Source organism: Elephas maximus, chromosome 1 (genome assembly GCF_024166365.1).
Source record: "Elephas maximus indicus isolate mEleMax1 chromosome 1, mEleMax1 primary haplotype, whole genome shotgun sequence".
Lineage (NCBI taxonomy): Eukaryota > Metazoa > Chordata > Mammalia > Proboscidea > Elephantidae > Elephas > Elephas maximus.
Genome location: NC_064819.1, coordinates 25,179,375 through 25,203,320, shown reverse-complemented (window position 1 = coordinate 25,203,320; position 23,946 = coordinate 25,179,375). Strand labels below are relative to the sequence as shown.

At 40.1% G+C, this 23,946-nt stretch overlaps 1 protein-coding gene across 10 annotated transcripts in view; it reads left to right on the top strand.

Moving 5' to 3' along the window:
• Nucleotides 1–23,946, top strand: part of TP63 (tumor protein p63) — a 348,320-nt gene that overhangs the window by 290,639 nt on the left and 33,735 nt on the right. The gene's annotated exons all lie outside the window — the stretch shown is intronic.

Here is a 23,946-nt window from a genome sequence, read left to right as displayed (position 1 = left end):
GCTACGGCTGCTAACTAAAAGGTCAGCAGTTCAAATCCACCAGATGCTCCTTGGAAAGTCTGTGGGGCAGTTCTATTCTGTCCTATAGGGTCACTATGAGTCAGAATCGACTCGATGGCAATGAGGTTTTTTTTTTTTTTAAACCTAATTCCACAACAATAGAAAAATCAGATCTCTACATCCCTAGACTTCAAAGCTAGAGCAGTTTTAACAATTAGAAAAGATTAGTCTTACAACAAAATTAATAAAAGTTAGAAAAAAAACAAAGAAAGATTATTCTTTTGCACTCTGCCATGTGTCTTCACAGCAAGAACTCATAAATTCTGAGTGGAAAATACTTAATTTTGAAAGAGGTAGGAAGAAAGAGGTGTTACAAAGCAGAAACGTTCAGTGTGTACAATGCTTTAATTCCAGGTAAAACAGAAAAGAAATGGGCTGTGTGCGCATGTGTGCATGTGTGTTGCAGATAAAACAGCTTTTGAAGGTTGAGAGACATGACGATACTTGTAAAGTATGAGAGAGACAAGACCAGAGGCGCCGGGAAGCTTGACTACTGTGGAGAGTTCAGTTGAGACTTGTCTTTGCCCCATGGCCTGCAGCGTTTATGTGGAAATTGGGGACGCTTTTACTCGTTCCAAAGCCTTACCTGATCGGACCTGCCCAGGTTTGAGTTTGGGAAAAAAAGTGTTTGAAGTAAACAGGAAAATTACTCACCTTAATGATGTGTTTTACTGGCAATCACAGTGCTTTGATAGTCTGACAGATTTTTTTTTTCCTTCTTCTTCTAATTTTTTTTTGGTGGGGGGAGAGACTTAAGGGGAATTCATTAATATTTTCTTTGGAAAATGTGGATTTCTATGCTTACCTGCTAGCTAGAAAGGGGGGTGGGGGGAGTGGGTTTTGTGCTGTAGTTCAAATTTATGGACATGCCTACTCCTTCTAATAAAGTCTAAGCCAGGAATTTTCCATTAGGGACTTTTCCTGGTCATCACCAAAAATACAAGGTAAGGCTACGTATTCTGTATCATTTTTGCACATGGATCTTCCCAGTCCCGCTGTTGCTGTTCCCACAGCCTGGATTCTTCACAGGACTTGGACTCTGGGTTGCAGCACTTGTAGGTTGTTATCTTCTATGATGGTGACTAAGACCATGCTCCAACTGGTTTGATGAGAATTTGGTTGTTCTGTGCGTTAAACAGAACAAGCACACCCTTTTTCTCACTGGGAACACAATTCTTAAATCTGGACATAAATATATGCTTGGGACGGGTCACTATTTGGAAAAAAAAAATCATTTTTAATTTTTTCATTTGTTTTTCTATTTTGTTTGAATATAATAATTTAATAATTGAATGTTGCTCTCTTATGCTGGTTTGTCTTCCTTTCTTCCTCCAACCCTCCCTTCCTTCCTTCCTTTCTTTGCTAAACAGTTACAGAACATACATTTTCTAGGTTTGAAAGCTAGATCTTACATTTCTAAATATTTTAGTCTTGATTGGGATAGGTATGAATAGTCTGGTCCCATGAAAGGAGTCCTGTAATATAAGAATCCTGGGTTGTAAATCTGGAATTGTCCCTAATTCATGGTGACCTTGGTGGAGTCAAGGCCTAGGCCCACATTGGGATCCTACATGTACAGAGCGATAGAATTTGAGAATTAAAGTCTTTCCAGATTTACATTCCCTGATTCTGTATAGCTTATTGAGCTACATGCAGAGTGATTTGTATAGGCTAGAAGGATACAGATATATGGTCAAATTTGATAAAGATTCAACTCCCGGTATTGAAAGCCCTAGAAAGCGTCATGAAGGCATTTAAAACGAGAGGGATCTCTACTAGCTCACTCCCCTTGGTTCCCTGTGTGGGAATACCTTGAGCACCTTTGAAATTTTTTGCCTAAGTCTTAATTAGAAATGTATCTGGTGGCCAGTAAGATAAAATGAGTGAAAATATTGACTGTGGCATGTGTATACCAACCTCCCAGTGTCTCAGATGAATGAGCATAATGGCAGTATTGATACATGTTCTCATTGCATGCATAGTCCCAATCCTGTCAACAGCTGTTGCCTATAACCAGTGTGAGTCTGGGATCCAAACCGTTCTAAGAAGTTCCAGAGAAGTAGGTTAGGAAGCATTAGGCTTGCTAGTCACATGTTCCTCTCAGATGGCCTACCCTTAAAGCAAGTGCCTGGGATACCTATCCTTTTGGGTGAATGGATAGTGGTTTATTTCTATGAGTATTTGCTGTTCTCAGGAGATTCTTTCTTGGCTCCATCCACATTCCATGTTCCACATTCAGGGTTCTCAGGAGATTCTTTCTTGGCTCCATCCACATTCCATGTTCCACATTCAGGGAAATATCAGTTCTGCAAGGAGAGATCTTTTATACTTGCTTCTTCTAAGAAGATATATTAAATATTCAATGTATAATGCCAAGTAATCCCTCTTGTAAGAGTAGATTTTCTTATTTCAGTTGGCATAAAGTGTGAAGCTGAACATACCCAAAGTTTTGGAAGTTTCCAAGAACCATCAGCCTTTATTAGTGACAGTTTTCACCTGAGAAACTTAAAGTGAATGCTATCCTGCTGATTTTGCTTTGACAAATATCTCTTGAACCTATTCTCATTCACTGCTATTCCATGGCAAGCCCCTATACCTCTGCTTCAGCTGGTACAGTTAGCCCCACAACTACTCCTAGACACTTTTTTTTTTTTTTTCCCAAATCTTCCTATTCAGCATTGGGCAAAGGGACCTTTCTAGCAAACAGCTCAGATCCAGGATGGCCAATGGGCCCTTGCTGGTGACCACACACTGACCTTAAAGAACCTCATGCTCTGATCACAGGGTTCTTTTTTGACCCCATCTCCAACTAATCACAATAATCCCTTTCAGTTTGTAAAATGCCTTTTATTTTCAACACACACACATGCATATATTTATTATCACATTTCATTCTTATAGCAAACCTGTAGAGTTGGCAGGTATCACCCTTGCTTCTCAAATGAGAAGTTACATAACTTTTCTTGGGATTATGCTCATATTTGGTGACTAGGGGGAGCAAGCCATTCAATCCTGTGGGTACCGTGTTCTTCACAGTATGAATGGTGTGTTTCCAAATACTTACCCTCCCCCACAGCCTGATGAGATTTTTCACAGTCATCAGAAGATGATTTTTGTAGTTTCCGTACCCCCATGCCTTTTTTTTCTGCTCTTCCCTCTACCCAAAATATTTCTTTATCTTTCTCCCCTCATTCTTTTCCCATCAAAATCCCCTCTATCCTGAAACAAGATTGACATATTAACAACTATTGAAGATAGGTGATGGGTACGTAGGGTTCATTAAATTGTCTTGTAGGGTCGTATGAGTCGGAACCAACTCAATGGCACCTAACAGCAACAACACGTCCCGTGCAATTTTGGGGGACATACTTATGCTAAATAAAATAATTGTTCACTGTTTATCTGAAATTTAAACTTAATTGGATGGGCTATATTTTATCTGGCAGCCTTAGTCCCAGCTCAGGTAAGAACTCTCTAAGTTGTTTTCATCCCTTCCACCACACTGGCTACAGCAGTTTTGAGGTGACAGAGAACTTTGCACATGAGTTTAAGAACTAGCTGAGTGACCACACTTACCTTCCACAGGCTCCTGGCCCTCCCTGCCTCTCTTCCCACCTCCGTTTCTTTTCCTGCCTCCCTTCTTCCTTCTTGGTGTCTCACCTGTTTCCTTCCTTTTTGCCTTCTGGGTAGTGTTTCAAACTTTGTTGGCAAGGGCAGCTGTTCTTAGGAGCTTTGTTTTATTGTTTTACTATTATTGCTAGAACATTTTAGTAGATGTGTTCTGTAACTTCATGGCATAACCAGCACAGTTAATATTGTGTTCTGTCCCCCACCGGGGCTAATTAGAATATTAGGTTTATAAAGAATTCAGAAAAAGCAAGCAAGATGAAGCATGTTTCCATCATAAACAAGTGAACTATAAAAAAATAGGAAGTAACATTATGATAAGCTCTTAAGAGGTGTTGAAAGCAGAGGGAAGAAGAATTTGTTTAAATTTCAACCCCCCTCCCCGCCCCTGCCAAGAAAACACATACATATTAGTGGGTCACACAGTTCCTAATTATCAACCATGGAAATGCCAAAAAAAAAAAAACTCTTTGCTGTCAAGTTGATTCCAGCTCCTAGTGACCCTATAGAACAGAGTAGAACTGCCCTCATTAAGTTTCCAAGGATTGGCTAGTGGATTTGAACTGTTGACCTTTTGGTGAGGAGCTGAGCCCTTAACCACTGCACCACTGGGGGTCCTAACCATGGAAATAGACATCTCAAAATGATTTCAGATCTCATGGATACATTTAGAAAGGGGGAGGAAAGCAAAAGTTTAAGACTTGCCTTAAAGGTATTGAAGAGCAAATCTGATCTAATTTATTAAGTTACACCTTTCTTTTCTTCAGTGTTTTAATAATACCCCTAGTATCTCCGTGTTTCAGCACACTGACTTCCTGTACTTATAGAGAATAAAGAAACTCAACAATTGACCGGTAAGATGGTATAACCTTGAAAGAAATTCACCTCATCGTTGTTCAATTGGAACTTTGGGGGCAGATGTCATTGAAGAAACCTTAAAGTTCCTTCAGGTTTTCTCTGTAGGTGCCAGTTGACTTTTGTAGCCCTCTACAAATCACCTGGTACCTTCAGGTAAAAACAAAAAGTTGAAGTATATCAACAGGCATGACCTCTGTTTATGTTTTGAAATCCATTGGTTACCCATTTCCCTCATTTTTAAATCCTATTATATTTACACCCCGGCATCCATTTCTGAGAGGTGAAAGGAACGCGGGATATAAAATATCAGAGTAACAATGATTCTCAACAATTCTTGTTGGTACTCTTTCATGAAGAGATTTAAAACTCTTTGCTAATCTGACTTAGTTCCTGTGAGAAGGAGAGGACGGTACAGTCGGATTAGAGTTTGAATATTGTAGGTAGGAGCACAAAGTGAAACCTGAAGTTCCCCCATCCCCTCAAAAAAAAGCAGAACAAAACAAAATATAGTATGTTATTAATTACCTCAGAGATGGACTGGAGGATTCAGTTATATCAATTTCACTTATACTGGTTGAATTAAAAAAAAAAAAAAACCCGAACCCACTGCCATCGAGTCGATTCCGACTCATAGCGACCCTATAGGACAGAGTAGAACTGCCCTATAGAGTTTCCAAGGAGCGCCTGGCAGACTGGTTGAATAGTCCATTTTAATTTTTGCTTTTCTTTCAGTCTCAACTTTTCTTTGTTCCTCGATTCACCCCAGGAATATTTCTTCCCATAAAATACCACTAGCTAGTAATCGAGTCAAAGTTTGATGTTTTGAAGTTTGTTTTGAAGATAGTTTGTGTCACTAGAGGAATTTTGCTGGTCGTTAGCTTAGCAATAAAGCTGAAACTAAGTACTGAGACTAAACAATGTGATCCAATGATGGTAGTAGCTCGTGTGTATCAAGTGTTTTTTATGGACCAAGCATTGTACAGGAGCCCTGGTGACATAGTGGTTAAGAGCTCAGCTGCAAACCAAAAGGTCGACAGTTTGAATCCACCAGCCACTCCTTGGAAACCCTGTGGAGCAGTTCTACTCTGTCCTATAGGGTTGCTGTTGGGTTACTATGAGTCAGAATCAATGCCACGGCAATGGGTTTGGTTTGGGGATTTTAAGCACTGTACCGAGTTCCTGGGTGGTACAAGTTGGTTAACGCACTCAGCTGCTTACTGAAAGTTTGGAGGTTCTAGCCCACCCAGAGGTACCTCAGGAAAAAAAAAAAAAAAAGCCCTGGTGATCTACTTACAAAAAAATCAGCCACTGAAAACTCTCTGGAGCACGGTTCTACTCTGACACACCTGGACTCACCTTGAGAAGGCACTGGTTTGGGTTAAGCACTGTAATGTGAACATCACAATACCACCACCACCCCCTGCCTTTGACCCACACAACAAGCTTATGGTGGGTAGCAGTATTCTCTCTATTTTAGAGATGAGGAATCTGAGGCTCAGGCAGGTTAAATCTCTTGACTAAGGTTGCACAGCCAGCAATGTGATGGAGCAGGGTTTGAACCTGGGTCTGTCTGACTTTAATGACTGCTGATGGGTCTGGGAGCCCCCAGAGCCCTGTGCTGTCATCTGTACAGGTTAGGATCAAGGGCCCTGAAGGCATGAATATGTGGAGTTGAACTTGGCCCTGCTACTTAGTAGCTGGGAAAACAGTGACAACTTACTTCAACTTTCTCAGCCTTGGTTCACTTGTCTGGTAAATGAGAGTAATAATATCTACCACACAGGTTGCTACGAAGATTAAATAAGATGCTATTGTATGCAAGGAAACCCTGGTAGCGTAGTGGTTAAGTGCTACAGCTGCCAACCAAAGGATCGGCAGTTCGAATCCGCCAGATGCTGCTTGGAAACTCTATGGGCCAGTTCTACTCTGTCCTATAGGGTCCCTATGAGTCGGAATCGACTCGACGGCACTGGGTTTGATTTTGGTTTTGGTTTGTTCTATGCAAAGAACTTAGCAAAGTGCCTAGACTGTAGCCAAATCAAATCCATTGCCATCAAGTCAATTTCACTCATAGCAACCCTGTAGGACAGAGTAGAACTGCCCCATAGGGTTTCCAAGGAGTGGCTAGTGGATTCAAACTGCTGACCTTTTGGTTAACAGCCGAGCTCTTAACCACTGCACCACTAGGGCTCCTGTAATACGTGCTCAGTAAGTGTTAAGGCTTTTATACTTTAAACACAGGTCTGATTTTTTATAGCTCTTATCACTCAGCCACCAGTATTCACAGTATCTAAGCATGCACTGGGTTTAGAAAATGCTGTGGTTCTTTGAAAGGTGTTTAGAAAATGCTGTGGTTCTTTGAAAGGTGTTTAGAAAATGCTGTGGTTCTTTGAAAGGTGCAGATACTAGTCTTTTTTTTTTAAAGCACAGTAGTCCTCCAAACTATTAGATAACTCTATCCATAATTCAGTCTAGAGATTAAAACCTGAAAATGGGAGATGTATAGTTGTTTTAGGAGTGAACTGATCTGTTTAGTTTTTTCCCTTCCACTTCAGGCAATGGGTATTTAAATCTTGATATTCTAAAAGAGAGCTTAATTATGTACATTTGTGCATGTGTGTGTGTGTGTGTGTGTGTGTGAGCATGTGTGTGAGATGGAGTGACCACGCACAGTAAGGATTTGTATTGGAGGATACTTGTTGAAGTGCTTACAATCCTACCTCCATGTGCAGTGATAAAAGAACATCTCAAGGCTTCTCAGTAACCTCCTGGGGCTTTGAACCTAGCAACCACTTTAATATCCATGCTTCATTTTATGTGTGCTTTAATTTTATATTCTGTTGTGTGTTAGACATATTTGTATAGAAATTGATCTCTCCCAAGTGGCAAGTTTCCGGAGCATAGGGCCTTGGTCCTCACCCCCTCCCATCCTTGCTTGTAGTACAGTGACTTGAACACGGTAGAGACGCCACTGAACATACAGGAAGACATCATACAGTGCACATGTATGGTGTGCATACGTGTACAGAAGGGGCCCTGGATTGGAAGCGAATACTTAGAGAAGAGGCTTGGCTTAGTATCCTATCCTCACTTTGGTTTGAGCAAACCAGTTTACCTACTGGAACCTCAGATTCTTCATTGATGAAAGGGAGTGAAGATGATTCTCTTACAATATTTGCTATGGATTAAACGAATAAGGTGAATGAAAATGCTCTAAAACTGTTAAGGACTCTACAGATGGGTTAGTGATGTTGTCATTTATGGAAATAAATAGATGCTGTTACCCTCCATTCTGAAAAGACATACTCCCCAATGTCTTCTCATCAGACTGGCCTGTCTAGCTTTCTAGAGGCAAGAGTATCCCACAGATAGAGAGGCAAATTACCATGATTGGAATAGAGGGCTCACTTTTAGGGTTGACGTACAAGTAAAAATCCCAAACAAGCAACAGATCTGTAAGGAAAGAGAATAAATATGCTTGGTGTTATCTTCCAAAGAGTGTCTGGGCCAAAAAATATTGTCGTTAAGTGATTTGAGTCAGCTCAGCTCATAACGACACTGTGTACAACAGAACAAAATGTTCCCCGGTCCTGGGCCACCCTCACAACCATTGCTGCATTTGAGCCCATTGTTGCAGCCACTGTGTCGGTCCATCTCATTGAGAGTCTTCCTATTTTTGCTGACCCTCTGCTTTACCACGCATGATGTTCTTCTCCAGGAATTCATCCCTCCTGTATCAAACCTGGAAACCCTGGTGGCGTAGTGATTAAGAGCTACGGCTGCTACCCAAAAGGTCAGTGGTTCGAATCCACCAGACACTCCTTGGAAACCCTGTGGGGCAGTTCTACTCTGTCCTTTAGGGTTGCTATGAGTTGGAATCAACTCGATGGCAACAGGTTTGAGTTTTTTGGGGTATTAAACATGTCCAAAGTAAGCAAGACGAACTCTTGCCATCCTTGCTTACCAGGAGAATTCTGGCTGTGCTCTTCAAAGACAGATTTGTTCATTCTTCTGGCAGTCCGTGTTATATTCATTACTCTTCACTAACACCATAATTCAAATGTATAAATTCTTCAGTCTTCCTTTTTCATTGTCCAGCTTTCGCATGCATATAAGGCAATTGAAAATACCATGGCTTGGGTGAGGTGCACCTTAGTCCTCAAAGTGACAGCTTCGCTTTTTAAGATTTTTAAAGAGGTCTTTTATAAAAATAAATACATATTTTATTTTTTTTTTATAGCAGATTTGTCCTATGCAATATGTCATTTCAGTTTTTGACTGCTGCTTCCATGTGCATTGATTATGGATCCAAGTAAAATGAAATCCTTCACAATGTCAGTATTTTCTCTGTTTATCAGCATGTTGCTTATTAGTCCAGTTGTGATGATTTTTTCCTTTATGTTGAGGTGTAATCCATACTGAAGGCTGTAGTGTTTAATCTTCATCAGTAAGTGCTTCAATCCTCTTCACTGTCATCAAGCAAGGTTATATCATCTGCATATCATAGGTTGTTAATAAGTCTTCCCATCCTGCCTGATGTCTCGTTCTTCTTCATATACTCCAGCTTCCTGGATTATTTGCTCAGCATACAGATTAAATAAGCATGCTGAAAGGATACAACCCTGACACATACCTTTTCTTGTTTTAAACCACACAGTATCCCCTTGCTCTGTTCCAACAACTGCTACTTGATCTATGTACAGGTTCTACATGAGCACAATTAAGTGTTCTGGAATTCCCATTCTTTGCAGTGTTATCCATAATTTGTTATGATCCACATAGTTGAATGCCTTTGCATAGTCAATAAAACACAGGCAAACACCTTTCTGGTATTCTCTGCTTTCAGCCAAGATCCATCTGATCCTATGTAGGATAGGGCTCTAAGTTGTCTTCTAGCAATGAATAGTTTCTAAACATGGTTCTGTTCACTGGAAAGATGTGTTCTTCAGCAGGGACTAGAGGTTTAAGAACTGTACACCATGAGTTATTTTAATAGAGATTGGAAGAATGCGCATAGAAGTATAGATAATAGTCTTCAACTCCATTCATCCAGGGATTGCAAACAGATAGCTACTCAGGAGGGATTCCTCGAGAGCTGCAGTGTGAGCCTTTGTCCAGGATGAGGGAGTAAGACATATTTCTGGTGGGCGGTGTCCTGAGCCTAGGGCAGGACTATGACCCAAAGCTGCCCTCCTGATATCCCAAGGTAGGGGCTAAGGAAAGACCAGGGTGATCAGGTGTGGCTCCGAGGAGAGAGAAATGATAGGTGTAGTAGCCCAGAGCTTTGCAGGCGGTCAGGGCAGTAAGTCATCTGAGGGACAGGGAAGACACTTTCTCTCCTGAAACAGCAGATGAAGGCTGAAACCTAGCACAGGGTGTCTGGAGTGTGGCTGGGTCTTCCAGACACACTGCTGCTGCAGTGGAAGGAAAGCCAGGTGGTTGGCATGTATTGTCTCCCATCTAGACTGTGTGTATATGTGTGTGTGCATGCACACCCATCTTCCTGAAGCTCTCCAATATGCCCACCAACCTTGCCCCCAGATAGCATCTTCTTAAAGAGAAGACATACAGGAAAGTTTTACAGCAAGAAGACTATGAGTTGGAAGTTAGAAATCATGGGTTCTAATCCTGACCCTATTGCTAACTTCTGGTGTGGTCTTTTCTCTGGGCCTTTTGTGCTGTTTATACACTGGGAAGTTAAACTAGGTAAGTCCATTGGGGGTGGGGGTAAGAGTTCTCTGCCCACCAACGTTCCTCTGCAGGTAATTGTGGCTTTCTGGATTGTTGGGAAATGTCCAGGTTTTTTTATTGAGGAGCAGGCAGCACACATACATCAGGTGGTCAGGAAAGTAGCATGCAGGTAGATGCTTAACAAGCACTGGGAAGAAGACCAAGCCCATTGCCGTCAAGTAGATTCCAACTCACAGTGACTCTATAGGACAAAACTGCCCTAGGATTTCCAAGGAGCAGCTCGGTGGATTTGAACTGGCAATCTTTTGGTTAGCAACTCAGCTCTTAACTACTGTGCCACCAGGGCTCCATGGGAAGAAGACAGCCTACCAAAAATTCAGTACTTACTTCTACCATTTATTTGGGTGTCATTCCAAACTTTCAAGCCCTAGTTTCTGCCCTTGTAAAACAGGAGAATCATCTCGGCCTGGCCTTCTTCTCCTGGTTGTTGTGACTTCATGAAACATATGAAGCATTTATTGAGCATCTGCTGTGTGCCAGTCACTCTGATAAATGCCTGCCAATGTCTGCTTGGAGAAGGTAACTGTGAATGGTGGGGCTAGCAGGGGGTGGTGCTGGCAGAAGACACTAAATGAAAGGTCATTTTACCCTCCTGGGGAGATAAAGTTGCAAAATTACCAATCAGGTCTGTCAGTGGTTTTTAAACTTGCTTTCCAAATGCTTGCCCTCAGGCAACGAGAACTAGTCTGACAGGCTCCGCCCCCACCCCCTTCCCAAGACTGATCCTGGTTGGTGCCAACAGGCTGCCCTCCAGCAGGGAGGCCGCAGCTGCCTCCAGGGCTGGTGCCCAGGACTGGCCGCAGAACTGGCTGTGGCCTCTGAGAGAGGTCCCAGGGCACATTCTTCCCTGCTTCATTGTAGTACAGTGTAAGCGCTCCCCCTACCCCCAGCCCTCTCAGGCCCCATAGGCTCCTGCCGGGTCTTCACGGTAAGCGGGTTGCAGACGGCCCACCTGCTTGATGTCAACATCTGTGGGCGCGGCCCCAGGAAGAATGTGCCGCTCCCAGCCCCAGCTCAGGTAATTAATCCCCACAACTGACAGGTGGCAACAGGCGGCCCTTTGGCTGGGGCCATCAGGAAAAGTGCTTGGAGGAAGGGTTTTTTTAAAAACTAATAGAGCACAACTTGTACATGTCTAGCAGCTAGACGGCCGTGGCAGGAAGGGAGGTGGGGGAGGAGAAGTGAATACCGCCTGCCAACTCTGGGGCCAATTTTGGGTTCTCCTGACTGATCATTCCTATGCGTTCAGTAGAATATGGTGGCCAGCACCTGTTTGCATACTTCCTTTGAAGTAGATACAATTCTAAGGTGGAATGTCTTGGTTATGAATGAAGAAGTTTGGGCTCAGAGAGGGGAAATGATTTGCCCAAGATTATACAGGAAGGCATTGGGCAGGTGTAGGACTAGAACGCTGTCTCCCCTACTTCCTGTCCACAGTTCTTCGGGCGATATTTACTGCTCCATTGTACAGGTGTGCTTTACAAGTGGGATGATAAAACTGTGGTCCTTGTCACAGGAGGGATAATTAATTAGCTCTTGATTGATATTTTGGTTTTTAACCTAATCTTTTAAAGCCAGGTTCTCAAGAAGACATGCCCACCCCACCCCCAAATCTGTATAAATTTATTCACTCCCCTTCTCTCTCTCTCTCTCTTTTTTTTTTTTTTTTTTGGTGCACTGCTCATTGAAGCTGTAGCCCGCTCTTTCTGACTAGGTTTCTTTTGGGGCTTAAGTGAATTGGATGTTTCTAGTTCATTTTCCAAAGTCTCTTGATCAAAAATTGAATTTTAATTATTACAGTTTTATTTTCAAATATCTCATTGCTCTTTCCTGTTAATCCCTTGCCCTACCAAGTCAACTGCCAGACATTTATTTTTTTCCTCTCCGACTACCCCATCTGTTTAGTATGATCTTCATGGCTACCAATTTCAATTATTGATTTCACCACCCTCTTACCTCTGTAAAAGTGTATTTTTAATTGGACAATTCTCTAGGAAACTGAAAAATAAAAGTTTAAGTTGTGGTGAATGTTTAAGATAGCTCTAAGTTAATATAGGCTTTGTACTTGATCAAGGCTAGACTTGAACGGGTAGAATTGGTGTAACAGCTTTTGGGTTTGGCTTTTTTTTTTTTTTCCTTGTCCAATTTTTTTTTTTTTTAAGGTAGCACAGACTACATTTTATCTCTTACAGTCTTTGAACTCTCTGAAAATTGGAGCCATAAAGCAGAAACTCCCCCAGAATTTCCTGTTAGTGAATGGTAGTTATCTTTTAAATTATTTGTAAATCTCATTATTTAAAGAAAAAATTTTAATAAACGAAAACTCATCTAGAAAGCCAAAAATAAGGTGAAATTAATGTTTACTGATGTACTTAACCCTTTTGGTTAGATTTTCCTCTTTTTTTAAGATCCAGGCATCCTCTCAGAGTAGGTAATTTGTGTTACCACAGCTACATCTGGTTTTATAAGCTAAGATCAATTTTTCTGTGGGTTAATGACCAATAGATCATAATATACATAGTAATACATTAGAATAAAACTTAAAAACATTTTCTTTTCGCATGATAGCTTGCCAAGTGTGGTTGGATCTGGAAACTGACATTGTAGCATCAGCTTTACTTTGGCACTGCCCAGTAGAGTTGCTTTTCTTGACGAGAGACTGAGTTTTAAGGTGGGTTATATAATTACTGATTTACCTGTTCAGTGGAAGTTTATTTCATCCATATTATGTGGAGATCTTGTAGTCAAGATAGCCATGTAATTTGGAATATGCATACAGTATGACATTTCTTCTAGAAGAGATTGAAAGGGGTAGGATTGTGTGTGTGTGTGCATGTGTATGTGTGTGCGTGTTTTCTTTTTGATGGAAGACAAGGAAGAGTCTTTGTTTCCCCTTTAGGAAAGGGAGCTGTTGTTAGATTATGCAGGTGTGTGCTGATATTAGCTGGGATCTGTACGCATTGTAATACTGAATTACCAGTCTTACAGCCAAGAGCGTGTAATATAGTATGTCTACTGTGGCAGGTGGTGACAGGGTAAGGTCCTAGTCACTGGAATCCTCCCCCCCCCCCCTTCTTTTTGCAACATATTATTAGTAAAGGAGTTGAATTTTCTCTTGTTTTCTAAAATCCCCTGGAGTTATTTTATTTAAACATGATATTTGGCTTTGAGAAGCTCACCTCAAAATGTGAAACCTCCTCCCTTCCCTTCCAAAACAGAACAAAACTTAGGCAAAGCTCACATTTTTCTATTTTATCAGGGATATTGCATAGCAAGAAAGAGTTTAGTTCATTTGTTAGTTTTGAGGCACCTCTGTTCCAGGCCACTGTAGAAATGCTTTATTTGCTTGGATGTTCAAAACTGTCATGTCTGTGAAAAAGGAATTTTGATTCAAGCCAAACAAAAAACCTGGCTCTTCGATCTTGTTCATGGGCAAATGCTTCCTGGGAATGAACAAACAAAGAGAAATTCATATACATAAGTAAATATATTGATTCTTACTCTTTTGATATATTTCTGGTCAGAAGTCAGAAAGATAACGAACACTTTGGTTTCCACATTGTAAAGGGTTACCTCACCACTGTGAACCGGGAACTTGTTTCTCTAATATAAAATATTCAAAATGGAGAAAACCTTAGAGATCATCTAACAAAGTTCCTTCATGTTTCTCCCTTTGGATGATTATCTCAAGGTCCAGAGAGATCCAGTGAGTTGCTGAACTCCTCGGTGAGTGTCAATGTCAGATGTCAACGTCTTTCAAGCGGTCAACCTCTTCCCTCTTTGGGAGCAAATTCTTTCATTTGTGCTTTGTGTTATTCTTTTTCTCTGGCTCTCACAGTATTTCTTTTTCTGATTTAACATTAAGAATTATATAATTTAAAGAGCCACAACTGCGTCAGCTGTCTTACCTAAATATGTAAAAGAATTAGTCCAACCCACTACTGACATAACCAAGCCTAGAACCTGGTGGTGTAGAACTGGTCCTTAAAATAATTGGTGGTGATGTCACATTATTCTTGACTTTTGAGTTGTCCTTCTGAGAATATAGTTACAATTTAGGGAAGAAAATCTCAATACCGAGACATTTATGCATCTAAAAAAGATGTGATCCTGAGGGAAAAAGTGTTATGTAATATCTTTGTAATCCAGTAGAAAATTGATCATTGTTTTTTTTTTTTTGATGGCCTCTGTGCTTTATACTTGCTTTTCTAATTCTATGTTGTATTTATATAAATTCCCTCTGAGACCAAATACACCAGCTCCACTTCGGCCTCACGCTATGAAGCATGATACGTGGGGAAGAACATTGGTCTACGTGTCAAGACGGTCCTTGTTGCTGAGTGTTTTTGAGCAAGCCTCCTCTCCTGAGGCTTGGATTCCTCATCTCTAAGTGATGTGGCCAAATTGAATGATTTCTAAGCTTGACTCTTCCTTATCTAACTTTCCAAGAAAATCTTAACAATGATAAAATGCCTTGAAATTGGTAACTCAGTAATAGGAATATGGAGAAATATAGAGCCAAGTCCTTGGTTTAAAATGTTAGTTTAGCTTTCTGTGGAAACACAGTAATTGGAGTGTTACGTAGTACTGTAAGGAAACCCTGGTGGTGTAATGGTTAAGAGCTACAGCTGCTAACCAAAAGGTCGGTAGTTCAAATCTACCAGGACCTCCTTGGAAACTGTGGGGCAGCTCTACTCTATCCTATAGGGTCGCTATTAGTCAGAATTGACTCGACAGCAATGGGTTTTTTGGGGGGTAGTACTACAAACACTGCCTTTCTAGAAGTAAGAGAATTTTAGTTCACTCCAACACTACTGAGATTTTAGTTCTGCAACCTTTAGAAATCTTTTTTTGAGGGATGCCCTCCTATACCATTGGACTAACTAGAGCCCCATATTTTGCCCTGTAGCTCTCTGATTTTTCTTCATAGCCTGTGTCACAATTCTAGGAAATAGTTGGTTTAACGTAAGAGTTTCCTTTAGACCATGGCTTTAGGGTAAGGGACACTACTGGGTCCTTGATAACGAGCATAGTGTCTGGCATGAAGCAGGTGCTCAATAAATATTTCTTGAATTAGTAAACAAACTTTATCTTACTGTTTTATCTGAAAATTAAGTGGAGAAGGAGGTCTAGACAAAACATCTTATAATGTTCTTTCTGGTTCTAACATTTTGGATTCTGTAGAGAAATCTTCTAACACCATAGGTCTGCAACAATTTTACAGGTTGGCACTACCCATGATAAATTTATCCACTAAAATTTTAAATTTTGCAGTGTTTCAAACATATAAAAAACACAGTGAGTATTAAAACACATGAGTACCCACCAAAATGTTAACATTTTGCCATATAGCTTCTAATTTTTAAAAAGTATTACAGATAAAGCAAAAGCCCCCCCTCTCCATTCTCTCTAATCCCCCTTCCTCCTTCCAACCATTAAAATAAATGAAATATATCTGTATGTGAGAACACAGGTAAAGCTTGAAAACATTGAAGTGGAAATATCAGGTTGGTAAGGATAAATATAAAACCGAAAAAACCAAACCTGTTTCCATCAAGTCAATTCTGACTCATAGTGACTCTATAGGACAGAGTAGAACTGCCCCACAGAGTTTCAAAGGAGCCTGGTGGATTTGAACTGCTGACCTTTTGGTTAGCAGCTGTAGCACTTATCTACTATGCTACCAGGGTTTCCAGGGTAAATATAGAACAGTATTATTTAGATGAACTTTAAGAACTACAAAAGTATATTACATATACAGTATTTATGGATAAATGATTGTGTATTAAAAAAAAAAAAAGGCATGGTGGAGGATAAACCAAATTAATTTAGTTTTTTAAACAAATGAAACCAGTAACTTGGTGTGGTTCAGAATTTAGTTATGATCAACTGATAAATAGGAACTGTGTAATTCATTGATTAATATCCAAACATCAGCAGACATTTGTTGTCTGGCAACAAGCATCTCCTGACCAGTTGTATTGATGTTTTCATAGTGCTCTCAAAATTATTTAAGCTACATGAAATCCTCTATGTGGAGCATAATAGAAATATGGAGCTTCAATATTAATCACAATGCATGGTTTTTACATTGAACTTTGCAGTTTACTGGAAACCCTGGTGGCATAGTAGTTAAGTGCTAGGGCTGCCAACCAAAAGGTCAGAAGTTCGAATCCACCAGGCTCTCCTTGGAAACTCTACGGGGCAGTTCTACTCTGTCCTATAGGGTCACTATGAGTTGAAATCGACTCAACGGCAGTGGGTTTTTGCAGTTTACTAAGGATCTTCACCCATTGTTTTTCCCTTAACCCCGAGATATGTATTATGACTGATTTTACTATATGTTTCTGAGAGGTGAAGTGTCTGTGTAAAGGCACACGGAATAAATGGAGGAGGCAGAATTTAAATCTGGATCTTCGGACTCTACATTCGGTAAAACAGTGGACATAATTGTTGGCCTTGGACAAATCTTTTTCCCATTGCTTGGGGTTTTATAGCTGAGCACTTCCTTTTTCGTGACAAAATTGGTCTTTTAGTTCTGGTTTTAGCTTATGTTATTATAATTTCTTTCTTCAGAATTAAGACATTGTCCTTTCTTTTCTCTATTTGTTTGAAGATCCATTCACTGACAAACCAGCTGTCAGTTGACCATCTGCTATTGGGTACCGCATGTTAAAAGTAGCTCATTCATTCTGCTTTGAATTTAGGAGAGGGATAAGCAAATCATGTGTTAATCTTACAAAAACCAAACAAACCCAGTGCCGTCAAGTTGATTCCGACTCATAGCGACCCTGTAGGACAGAGTAGAACTGCCCCATAGAGTTTCCAAGGATCGCCTGGCGGATTCGAACTGCCGACCTGTTGGTTAGCAGCCGAAGCATTTAACCACTATGCCACCAGGGTTTCTGTTAATCTTACAAGCATCTTTTATTCTAATGGATAACGTTTCTTGGTCTGTTTTGGTGCCTCCATGTGTATCTTTCACTATGCAAACTAGAATTTTAGTAAATCCAGAAGGTTTCTCCCATATCACCACCTTTTCATTTATTTCTACTTCTCATTTAAGCCTTACTCATTTCTTGAATAACACCTCCCTTCTTCCTACTTAATTCTAGTCTTGCTGCCACCAGCTTTGTCTTTTTGAATACATAGAACTAATTAGGTCTTTCCCTTGCTTTAAAATCTTCAGTAATTTCTTTGCCTCCTGGCAGAGTCCAACTGTTTCATGAGCTATCCAAGGCTACTCAGAGTCTGGTAGCTGCCTTCATAGCTTAGTCTCATTGCTTTCTGATTTACCGCTTTTCCTCCCACCAGTCCATCTATATTTCAACCACAATTCCCATGCTTTTGCTTTGACTCATGGTATTTTCTCTTTGCGGAAGCCTGTGTTCTCTTCTTCCCATGCTTTCTCTTCTTCCCGTGCTTTCTCTTCTTCCCATCCCTGGATGCACAGTCCAACTGGTGAATGGTAACTTATTCTTTAAGGCCTTAGTTTAAACATTACTACCTCTATGAAGTCTTTCTTTACCATTTTAGTTGAGTGCATTTGTTTTATATTTCTGACTTATCCCCAACCAGTCCATAAGCAAATCTGGTTAAAATATATTTAGATCTATAGGGTTGCTATGAGTCGGAATCGACTCGATGGCACTGGGTTTGGTTTTTGTTTTTGGACCAACAACTTCTCACCACCTCCACTGCTACTTCAGACCACTCTCATCTTTCACTTGAATTATTTGCATTAGCCTCCTAACTGGTCCCCCTGCTTCCATCCTTATTCTTTAAAGTCTCTTCTTCACGTAACAGCCAGAATGGTCTTATAAAAATATAAATCAGATCATGTCACCTGCCTCACATCAAGAAAAAGTGAAGTTCTTGCCCTGATCTACAAGGCCTTGTATGCTCTGGGCACCCATATTCTTTCTGATCTTAGCTCCTACCACTCTAGCTTTTTCTCACAGCTCTTTGGCTATACTGGCATCCATGACAGGTATACTCACCCCAGGACCTTAGCACTTGCTGTCTCCAGTGCTTGGAACACTATTACCCAAGGTATATGTATGGCTTACTCCATTACTTCCTTCAGATATTTCCCCAACTATCGCTTATGAAAGAACTCTTCCCTGACAATCCTGTGTAAAATAATATACACCTTGTACTGCAACCTTGGAAACTCTATGGGGGGCAGTTCTACTCTGTCCTGTAGGGTCGCTATGAGTCAGAATCAACTCCATGGCAACAGGTTTGCCCTTAATTCCTGGTCCTTGACTCTCTACCTCTTTTAAATTTACTTTTATATAAGTATATAAAATATATATATATATATATATATATATATATCACATCACCATTTAACGTAGTATTTCTTTGTTTATTCTAACTGTCTGCACTGGAATGTTAGCACCTGTTGAGCGTGGACTTTGCTTTGGTTCACTGCTGAATTTGCATACCTAGAGCAGTGCCTTGATTGCAGTGTATGATCAGTAAATATCAAATCAATTAATTAATCAGTAATTAATTGCTGTATCTTCTGTAATCCCATAACTGCTGCAATACCCAGTTTATTTTGGTTGTTTGTATTTTACTCTTTTTTTTTTCTAGGCTATGAGCAACTCAAGGGTGGGGACTGAGTGATTTTTCTCTCAACTTATTTCATATTTCAAGTACCATGCTAGGCAGTGCAGGGTACCTGAAATCATGTAGTACGTGTTCTGTAAACGTCTGTTAGATAATTATCTATTGATGTGCATGTGGGAAGAAAGTATATTTGCAGTTTACAATGACAGCTGATTAGCCACTTCTAATGTAGTTACTCCTAACGTTCCACTAAAAGGTTATGAATGCAAGAGAAATGTCTGAGTTGGATACTTAAGCGAGTGACAGAATCTTGTAGCAATTTTTCTACTTAAAAGACTGTTAAAATTCATTTGAAAAAGGTCAAAGAGACGTGGAAGATGACAACAGTAGCTTTGCCTGGATCTTGTTCCACTGATGGCAAACGACAATGGCAAATTAGGGATCAATATTAAAAAAAAAAACAACTAAGTAACTATAAGGAAACATAATCAAAGAAAGGATACCTAGCAACTGGAAGACATAATTAGAAGATTGCTTCAATACAAAGTAATGAAATACAAGCTTTATAAAGCTGAGAGAGAAACCAATAAAACTGGAACAACATGCTGAGGTGAAAAGCTAACTGGGTAAGTTAAAAAGGGAGATGGATGTGACAAGGAAAGACACTTCAGTGCAGTAGAAGAATGCAAATCATCATTTGGAATAGAATAGAACAGAATTAACTCTAGAAAACTATCTACAAACCATGATAAGAAGAACAAGCTTGAGAAAGTTTCCAGAATGCAAATAAAAATGAAAGGTGCCAACCAGTAGTATTTGAGTACATAAAATGTATGGTGAAGAGAGAATTGGGATCCAAAGTCAGACTTACATGTTCCTGGAAATTATTAAGTGCAGAAGGAATAGGAATGTAATTTTAGAAAAAAGGAAAAAGAAAAAAACAACTTTCTTTTTTTAAAATTTATTCATCCATTTCTGTATATTTTCTTTTTTCTTTTTTATTGTATTTTAGATGGAGGTTTACAGAACAAACTAGTTTCTCATTAAACAGTTAGTACACATATTGTTTTATGACATTGGGTAACAACCGCATGACATGTCAACACTCTCGGATCTCAACCTTAGGTTCCCTATTACCAGCTTTCCTGTTCCCTCCTGCCTTTTAGTCCTTGCCCCTGGGCTGGTGTGCCCCTTTAGTCTCATTTTGTTTCATCAGCCTGTCTAATCTTTGGCTGAGGGGTGAACCTCAAGAGTGACTTCATTACTGAGCTAAAAGTGTATCAGGGGGCCATAGTCTCTGAGTTTCTCCGGTCTCTGTTAGGCTATTAAGTCTGGTCTTTTTTTGCGAGTTAGAATTTTGTTCTACATTTTCCCCCATCTCTATCTGGGACCCTCTATTGTGATCCCTGTCAGAGCAGTCAGTGGTGGTAGCCGGGCAGCATCTAGTTGTACTGGCCTCAATCTGGTTGAGGCTGTGGTAGATGTGGTCCATTAGTCCTTTGGACTAATCTTTCCCTTGTGTCTATAGTTTTCTTCATTCTTCCTTGCTCCCGAAGGAGTGAGACCAGTGGAGTATCCTAGATGGCCACTCACAGGCTTTTAAAACCCCAGATGCTACTTACCAAAGTAGAAAGTAGAATATTTTCTTTGTAAACTATGTTATGACAAATGAGCTATATGTTCCCTGAGACTAAGGTCCCCACAGCCCTCAGCTCAGCAGTTTGGTCCATCAGGGAGTTTGGATGTGTCTTTTATGGAGCTTCCATGCCCTTGCCTTGTACAAGTTGTGCCGGCTTCCCCAGTGTTGTGTACTGTCTTACTGTTCACCGAAGGGAAAAAACTTTCTAGAGTTAAGTTCAAGTATGTACCTTAAAAGTACTAAATTGTGCTATGCAGTGTTATTTTAAATATCTCTAAGCTGGAATAAAATATATACTGTATAAGAAAGATATGATTAAATAAAATTACGGTACATCTCTTCTTGATAATATAATTGAACCACTAAAAATCATATTTTTAAATTAGAAAATGCTCATGAGATGTCAAATTAAAAAAAAAAAACAAAACTATGATATGCCCCCAGTTTGAATAAAGGGGTGTGTGTGTGTGTGTGTGTGTATAGAAAAAAGTCTACAACATGAATGGTGTATGTCTCTGGATAGGAAAAATATGTTCCATATTTCTTTTTTTTCAGATTTCCATGCGTACATGATGTTGTTATTATAAAAAACAAATTAGAAAAGATGAGAGTGACTGTTAGTTGGTAAAGGATAAGGGAAACAGGGCAAGTCTAAGAAATTATTAATACACTGTAGGTCCAGGAGACGGGATTTAGTGCTGGAAAACTGTTGAAAGTTGTCATGGAACCAATTTGCAAACAGTAAAGCAAATGGAGTCGCAGAGTCTTGACCTTTTAAAGAACTGATTCTGCCAGACCACTTCATACCTTTCTCAGTTCTGAATGGCAGATCTGATACTTTAACCAAAAGCAATAAATGTAATGGAAGTTAGCCCTGGTCAGATATTTTGATGTAGTCAAATACGAAGCCCTCATCACTAAAATTGGAAAACATGGTCTGTAGTGCCAGGTGCAGTTCTAGCTGGGGACTGACATCTAAATTGTACTGGGATCGGGTGGAGAACAGAGGAAAACCGCGAATGTCGCAGACAGGGAATAGCATATTTGAATTGTGAGTGATAAACCTGTGGTGTATTTGAGGCATTAAGAGGTTTGTATGAGTAGAACATGGAGTGAGAGATGTGAGGGAAAGGGATTTATGGGAGGATAAGATGGGGCCAGAGCCTGAAGGGCCTTATAAAGTCCTCATAAGCCATGTTAAAGGGTAGAACCTTAGTCTTGAATTACGCAGAGCCATAATAGAACACAGCTATGAGTCGATAAAACCCTGGGCTAGAGGGAAGCAGACCTGGACTGTAGTATGAGCTTAGAAGACAGCTGTACTAGAGTACAGGTCTGCTTCCTCCTAGCCCAGGGTTCTATCAACTCATCACCTGCTACCTTGCCGGAAATTAAGGGACCAAACATTATCCTGAGAAATAGCGAGTAATTGTTGTTAAGTAGACCACTTTTGAGCTCCATTTTAATGTTAGGGAAGACTGTAGAAAGTCCAAGTCAATTCAGAAAAGAACCACAACATTGGGAATTAGAAATAAAATGTAAATAGTACAAAAGTTGTATTCTGGAGCCAAGAGAACGGAGAAGAGGGACTGTCATAGGAGGAGGACAGACTCTTATGTGCTGGTTGCTAACTAACTGGCTGTTCTGAGTGACCCTGGCAAATCCTTTCTGTCTTAACTTTTCTTATCTATAAAATGGAGACAGTAATACGGGTTCATAATTCTTTATCCACAATTCTGAAATTTAAGGAGCTCTGAAGACCAAAAGTTGCTGTGTTAATTTTTTTCCCCCCCTTAAGTTTGTGGCAAACTCACTTTGTGGTAGGTGAAACCTGGCTAGCCAGGCTATTTTTAGGCATTTCCAAGTGAGTGTGAATGTTCATCAGTTCTGTCAAAATGTTAACGTGTGATTATAGGGTGCTGCCCTAAATCCTGAAGGAGATGTTTATACGTGGTAACGTACTTTATTCCCTTTCTAAAACTTAACCAATTCTGATTCTGAAACATCTGCCCCAGGTGTTCCAAGTAAGAGGTTGTATACCTGTAATACCGTCACCATAGTGTTGTGGGAAGGTATTACATTTCCTTTCACCATTCCTGAGTAAGTGGTAGAAGCTGTTATTTGTCATTATTTAAACACAGAAATGAGATTCCCCACTCCCCACTCAGAGAATGACTGAGAATTAACACTTGATGGTGCCTAACTTTATTCTCAGGAAACCCTAGTGGCTTAGTGGTTAAGTGCTACAGCTACTAACCAAAGGGTTGGAAGTTCAAATCCACCAGGTGCTCCTTGGAAACTCTGTGGGGCAGTTCTACCCTGTCCTATGGGGTTGCTATGAGTAAGAATGGACTCAACAGCAACAGGTTTTTTTTGTTTTAGTTTTTGTTTTGTAACTTTACTCTGAGGACTTTACATCTTAGTCTGTCAAGCCTGATGTAAAGTATATCAGTCATTGAAATGTAATGTTTCTCTTAAGAAACTGTTCTACTCTGACCGCTTACCCTTCTTTTTTTTACAATCCTATTTTGCCATTTTCATATACTTGGAAGGACACCTTTTTTGCTTAGGCCTTGGGGTATTAGCTGACAGACTTATTTTTCAGTCATCTTTCCATGAAACTCATGGTGAGAGTGGATCTAACTAGCACACAAATGGATAGGATTTTCTGTTAGCCTTTTCAGTAAATGTGAGTTCTTAACCTGTCCGAAGACAATGCCTTTGTTTGTAAAGCCATTCGTTTAAAAACATGCAAGCAAACATATCTGTCTAGATTGAATTCAGTGTTTCCCAACTAGAATTTTATTTTTGTAACAGAGTTTTGGCATGTTTCTTATTCCTGCAAGCTACGTAAAACCCTTCTGCTGCATTTAATCCTTGGCCTGTGGGCACAGAGAAGTGATTACACAATTCATTTCTAACGTTGGGAAATTTTTAACTGAAAATTTCATAGAGCTGAAATACTTGGGAGAGACAGAAAGATTGTTTAAATAAAGATTCTATTTGAAAAGCAACGTTTTTTTTAATGTGCTTTTTGGTAGGATATTTGTCTTTAGTCAGAGTTGGATTAGCACATATCGATGATTTATCCTTTTGCCATTCTGGCTCTTGCTTTTTCCATGTCTTTCTCCCTGGAAAGATGTTGCTGCCATCTTAGCATTGCCACCTCTGCGTGTGCATGTATACGTGTGTTAACTGTTTGTTTGGAAAAGTGTTACTAGGTGTCCCAGCCTTGGCCAGCAATTCCAGTGCCTGGGTGGTTTCACCCCAGCATCGGACTGAGTAGGAATAGTGATGGGGCATTGACCCAGAGAACAGGGTTGATAAGGTTTAACATAGTGTGAGACTTAGAATGGAGGCTTTCCACTGTAGTTCAAAGGTAAGAATGGGAAACAACATCCAGGAAAAAAAAAATTTCAACCCATGCCGCCCTC